This window comes from Penaeus monodon, chromosome 18, assembly GCF_015228065.2.
Source record: "Penaeus monodon isolate SGIC_2016 chromosome 18, NSTDA_Pmon_1, whole genome shotgun sequence".
Taxonomy (NCBI): Eukaryota; Metazoa; Arthropoda; class Malacostraca; order Decapoda; family Penaeidae; genus Penaeus; species Penaeus monodon.
The window spans coordinates 14,389,127-14,395,816 of record NC_051403.1 but is presented as its reverse complement, the minus strand read 5'-3'; the positions used below and the strand labels follow the sequence as shown (position 1 = coordinate 14,395,816).

The 6,690-nt window shown below is 36.5% G+C and overlaps 1 protein-coding gene across 1 annotated transcript in view; it reads left to right on the top strand.

The window, feature by feature from the left end:
- Window positions 1-3,981, top strand: part of LOC119584633 (metalloprotease TIKI2-like) — a 74,723-nt gene extending 70,742 nt beyond the window's left edge. The window contains exon 9 of the mRNA XM_037933314.1: window positions 1-3,981. This exon is cut by the window's left edge and continues 151 nt beyond it. The gene's annotated coding sequence lies outside the window, so the exon portion shown is untranslated.
- Window positions 3,982-6,690: the final 2,709 nt, after the last annotated feature.

Sequence of the window (6,690 nt, the reverse complement as noted above, 5' to 3'; positions counted from 1 at the left end):
TTAATAGGAAGTTTGTTAGTTACCAATCTCACTCAGCCATCCAAGGTAACCGACCAGTCTTCTCCGGCCTGTACAGCAGCATAATCTGAAGCCATCCAGCCTGCCGACCCAAGTTCAGCCTGCAGTCGATCACCGTAGAGAAAGAGCGAGGAAGAGAGAAGAAAAGACGCAAGGAAGAGAGAGACAAAGAGTAGAGAAGGAAAAGAGAGATATTGATACTGAAAGAGAGAAAGAGAGAGAGAGAGAGAGCGCGAAAGAAAGAGAGGTACAGATAAAAAGATAGGGAAGGAAGAAGAGAGATAAAGATAAAGGGATAAAGAGATAAAGAAACAGATAAAAAACGAGGCCGAGAAAATAAAAACCTAAAAAGGCGGCGACTTGAACACCGAGCCACAGATTGTATTCTCAGGAGCTCACGAATATAATGCATAATATTTACGAGAATGAATCAAACCCTCGACCGTTATGCATCGCTTGGTGTTCAGTATTTTGCCAAGGTATTTAGGGCTTTACGATCTCGTTTCGTAAGTGTTGAAATTGTGTGTCTTTTGTCGGTATTGTAGGTGGGACGATTTTTTAAAAACTTAGATTTGTGATTTGAAAGATAAATTATTCGATAAATTATCAATAAATTATAAATTAAATGCAAAACTATTCGATTACGCACCGAAGTTAATAAAGTATAAAGATGGGAGGATAAATACGATAGGAGAGGAGAAAAAATCGAAATTTTCACACGTCCGTAGGTATAAAAAAAAAGTTCGCCAGTCATTTGTCTGGATCAGAGAGACAGACTATTATATTCTTGCGATAACAGTGTAATTCATTGATTCGTCCGTTGAGAATCTATTCTAACATGAATAATAATAATCTTCAGTATCCTAAGAGCAGGAGGACTCTGACTATTATTAGGATTTTCACAGTATATTAGGCTAGTAGAATTTTTGTTGATAACTGATTAGTTTTCAAATGTATTCCTTCGTGGTATTCGTTGTCGATTCGTCACAAATACAACAATTTCTCTTTTTATATGTAAGTTAGCACTTGTCTTTTTTTCCTCTTTTGCGGTAAAAGGCCGTCGGTTTATCACGTCTAGAGACGGATCAGCTAATATTTATTTTTATATGATTCTGTCACGATGTCATGAGGCATAATAAATGAAGCAAAACACATTTAGAATTAGCTGATGAGAATCTTGAATCTTGAGATCCCACCGAAGACAAGTACGGCTGCTATAATTATATTTTAAAGATTCTTGTACCTCGACATCTGCTCTCTTTCGACTGGGCTCATGAATTTAGAGTTTGAGAAAAGAAGAGAATGAAAAAAAGGAATAAAAATACTAAAGAAAGAAAGAAAAATAAATGAAACTAGGGATAGAAATACTGAAGCAACAGATCATCACCGTAACTCACTTCACAGACGCGTGTGGTGTGTTATTCCTCATTCCAGCCTTGTGTGTCTATTGCACCGTAAACTCCGTCTCGCAATGTACAGGGGTAGTTGCTTAACAGGAAGCAAATGCATATAAGAGGTAATTTACTTTTGATGCCGATTACGTCTACTGTGTGTAAAAAGGATCAGAGTGTGTATATTTATGTAGAATTATCATTATATGGATAGTTCGTAAGGATTCTTCCGTCGTCAAGGTTTAGTACGTACTGTTTATTATAAAATGTAAATATTATAGTTTTATCGGCGAATTTGATGTCTACAGTTGGTTACATGCACGTTGTAATCGATGCAAGGGTGGGTGTTCAGTACCTGCATTGGAAGTGTATCATAGAGTGGTATTGTACTAAGAAGCGTGTCGTTTTGCATGAATTAAACCATAGTCATTCGTGTGCCATATAGAGGAGAAATCGGCTGATGTTGTAAAGGAATACTCACTGAACTAAAACAAGTGTTGCTATTGTAACTGAGTTTGAAATTGCGTACTGCAGGTCCAGGGTATCATAATGATTGTATGTGGAGGAAGGTTAGTGAAATGAAACCGCTTTCTTTTCAAGGAAATAGCACGAAATTGTTAGCTTGTATTCTTAGTAAAACTTGTACAGTGAGTTTGATGCTTTAACGAAGTAATTACTTAATTGAAGTAATGATCAATTTAGCATTGTTAACTGCCAGTTCGATTTGATAAAATTTAGTCTGGCGTAGAAAACAAATTTAGTTATCAGGAAGAAATGTGTGTTTTCTGCTTTCATACTTTGGCAACATTTTTTAATGTAACATGTTTTTGAAAATGTTCCTTGTTCGTGTGACTTTAATTGCAAATGCTGATTTTAGGTGGTCTTAGAAAATGTCAGCCTTTGATGTCAACACTAATATTTTGTACTGTAGTGTAGAAGTTAAAACATTTATACAAGGTAAACGAAACTGCAGTCAGTATTATTTCTTCATAAAACATATGACTCACTGGAACAGACAATCAAATGCAGTTGTTTCAGCAGAGTCTCGTTGCCACTATAGTGTTCAAAAAAGGAGTCTGCAAGTTTTGAGAGACTCGCGACTTATTGAAGCGTTGAAAAGAAGCTCATTTTAACGACATGACTCATCAGATACCTCTTCGGTATAAGATTGTTCTCTGTCTGTGCCACAGGTGCTCAGTGCTAGCGCGAAAACCTATGTAGATTTACATGTTTGTTTATTAACCTACAGTTGTACAGTCCCCCCCCCATTTCCGTTGTTTATGCAAGACTTTTGCACACGTTTCCCATTTATAACTAACTGCCAACGGAGTGAAGAAATTATAACTTGCACGTAATGTTTAGTGACGTGTTTCATGATTTTAATCATCATCGTCAACGTAAAGCTGTACAGAAATACAGGTATGTTTTATGTTGATATCTACCTGATGTGGAAGTAGTTAGAGGTAGGCAGATAAGACAATGGGTGCAGAACGTATGTATACTTTTTTATGTTGCCCCATATTGGGGATGTCACATTGGGCTCCATCGCTATATACCTCAGAATGTAGGGGTCGTTTTGAGTACCCATAATGTATACACTAGTTTCATATACTGTGACTAATATTATTTACTTATAAATGATTATTCCCAGGACAAAACACACACACACACACACACACACACACACACACACACACACACACACATGCATTCGAAATTGTGAAAAAAATGTATGAATGTTATAAGGAAGTAAAACTTATATCATCCATTGCAGTTTTGTTAGATCAGAAGTGTGAATAGAAGCGCCAGTCTTTTTCTAATTTTATACCCAAATTGTGGGATGGAATTCAAAACAACTTTTTTCTATATAACGATTAAGACATCTATTAAGGGGAGAAATGTAGCTTATTTGTGCATAAGTTTTTAATACTTATTAGTGGCATGTGTCTTGCTATGAAGCCTTTTGTGGGTACCCTGACGACCTTCCCTTTGGTGTGTGTGTGTGTGTGTGTGTGTGTGTGTGTGTGTGTGTGTGTGTGTGTGTGTGTGTGTGTGTGTGTGTGTGTGTGTGTGTGTGTGTGTGTGTGTGTGTGTGTGAAAGAGAGAGAGAGAGAGAGAGAAAGAGAAAGAGAAAAAGAGGGAGAGCGAGAGAGAGAAAGAGGAAGGCGGTCAACGAAAGGGAAGAGAGAAAACAGGAGGCCTCCATTAGACCAGAAATGAACACACGCCGACAGAACAGCATCTACCTCAAATCGGACATCTTCACCCACGTGCATTTCAAACATCAGCACACAAACAAAACCTCGTAGTCCTATTGTGCTAAAATTCTCCCGTGTATTTATGTGAAATTCTATCATGGAGGAATAAGTTTCACCATATACTACCAATGACGTTTCCCATTCCATACTTCTTAATTAACAGGATGATGAAACTACAGCTTGTAAGGATGAAAACTCTTTTAATACGAGTATTTGTGAAGATGTAATGGATTTATTTCACAAATTGTATAACTCCTTGTATCTTAACTTTATTAGATAATGATGTAACATTCATAATAAAAATCCAAAGCTATGTTGTTTTTATTCTTTTATCACATTTTATTTGTTATTGTGTTGAAATGACTATTTTCATTAAGAGACCATTTTGCTCAAGAAAATAATATGTAAATCATGAACACACTGTAGAAACAAGAGTTTGTTCCTTTTGATAAAATTCAGTCATATTTTATTCTTTATAGGAGCGTGTAGACAATGTAAACGCACGACATTTTTTTTACATAAAGATATAAAATAATTTGGCAATACTAAATAGCCCATTACGAGAATCGCATGATATAATGAATCACAAAAAAGATAATCACTCATACAGTAACACACGAGAGTAATAATTTAATATTTTATTACTGCAAAGACACCCCAATCCCTTGCTCGTTGTTATCGTGGGGGGGGGGGGGTCTAGGAGACGAGGGCTGGGGCCCAATGTGGGGGATCGCTCCTGCATTGGACTTCAGCCATCGACTCCACAAATTTTTCATGGTCTTCTCCTGTCCTTTTTCTTCTCTTCACCTCCTTCTTGTCTACTTATCCTAATCGTTAACTCATTTTTACCCTTTTTCGCCACAATACTTTGTCATAATGCTGCAGTGTCATCACCGTGAAACCAGGGGTCCCGTCCCAGTTCATCAACTCTTTTGCAGAACTCTTGCTCTCCCTTCATACTGGCGAGGGATACAGGCGCAAAGGACCTGGTTAACCCCTGTCAATTCGAATTCCCTTTAAAGTGGTAGCATGGGGAGGAATTCAAATCATTTTTTCTGATGTTCAGCCCTAAACATAGAATAACATACTAGAATTGACCGATGAAAAAACAAACTTAAAAATACAAAATGTAAAAGAATATGCTGAAGGCATGAAAAATTGCTTAAACTGCCGCATACGAAGAACTAAAGTGGAGATTCTGACTGAAGGCCTTACCACTAAAACAAAGAAGAACCAGAAAGTCTGGCTTCACAGCTGAAGGCCTAAAAAGAAATTCCCAAACCTAAACAAATGAAATACGGCAGCATAAAACCCGGGTCTGGTGAAGCTAAGACATGAAAATAAAACTAAAAGATCACTCAGACTTCCTACTATGAAAGATAAAAAGTTACAGGTAAAAATGGAAAGAATGCCTGCCAAGTTCATTATTAAAATCAATATGTTGAACTTATTCAAAGAGTGTCAGGTCCGTCAGTACTGAGCTTCATATCTTTCGTGATCGCCTATCGTTGCTCGCTTAAAATATGGCGACACTGCCGGTTTTTATCACTGAGGATTAAACGTAAAACACTCGCTGTCTTGACCTTCCCTTTATTGTTTGAAAATTTTTCTGTTTACATTGCCTCGGTGACGTCAGAGGCAAACATTAAAAAAAAACAAATTATTTAAATAATTATACTTGAAACACAAATAAAAGTGGGTAAAAGTAAAATGAAAAGCATAAAAAATGAAAATTATAGAAAGAGAAATGCAATTTTTAAAAGAAAAAAATAAACGAAATGTATAAAACGCTTCCCCTAAAACTCAAAATAAAAACGAAGTAAAATCGAGACCTTAAAAGTTTACGGAATCTTTAAAATACTAAAAGGAATAAAAACTAATAAATTATAAAGAAAACAATTACAAAAAGGGGAAAACCAAGATAAAACAATAAAAGCAAACAACAACGAGGAAACCAAAACAAAATAAAACAAAACGAGATGAATGACAGGTAGCGACCAGTCCTCCAGCCAGAGCGAGAGAGCGGAGAGGACGAGATGCAGCATCCAAGACCACATCACAGTGCTATATGACCTTTGATGTCTAGCATATTTATTTGTTTTTAACCATTAACCATTACTGCAAAGAATAAATGATAACCAGAATTTTACACATAAAAATAATTTTTATCGCAGCCATCAGTGGTAAGCTTTTGTGATAAATAAAAGACAACTTCGACTATAGTTTACGGAACAACATATACGTATATACATAACCAAAGATACTTCATATTAGCCCTAAATTCTAGAGAAGGCCCGCTTTCTAAGTCGCTATAAACGAGTACAATGGTCTTTAATATAATGCTCAGGCTGTTAATTTGAAGTGAGCTGACTTTACTCTTGATCAGCACAATGCAAACAAAAGACATCCTATTCGTTTGGCAAATGCTGACATATGCTTAGGTTATCATTTTTGCCAAGGTACACAGAATGAAGACTGGGACTTCGGTACCCAGAATGAAGACTGGGACTTCGTTTCTATGATCTTGTTGTATATAGATAAATAAAAAGCCCAAATGCAGTTTCCTAGTCATGTTTAAACAAACATTATATCATACCAACAAAGTTATTCATGGAAGGAGTTTCTAGCTTGTCAGAAGTTGAGATAAAAAAAACACACACAAAAAACTGAAGATTAAACGCATGATTAATAAGCAGTTGCATATCCTGGCATATGTTTGTAAGACGCCAAGAGTAATGAAACAAATCTGTTGCTTTATATTTTTTTCTCATCCTCCGAGATTACCAATCATATAAGTAAAGACTTAAATACCAAATTAGGTGTCCTGTGTCTTATCCTCGATGATGGAGGTAGGAAGCCATCCCCCCCCCCATTGAACTTTGCTTCAGAAAACACTTGAGATGCTGTGTGTATGTGTGTGTATGTATGTATGTGTGTGTGTGTGTGTGTGTGTGTGTGTGTGTGTGTGTGTGTGTGTGTGTGTGTGTGTGTGTGTGTGTGTGTGTGGTGTGTGTTTGTGTGTG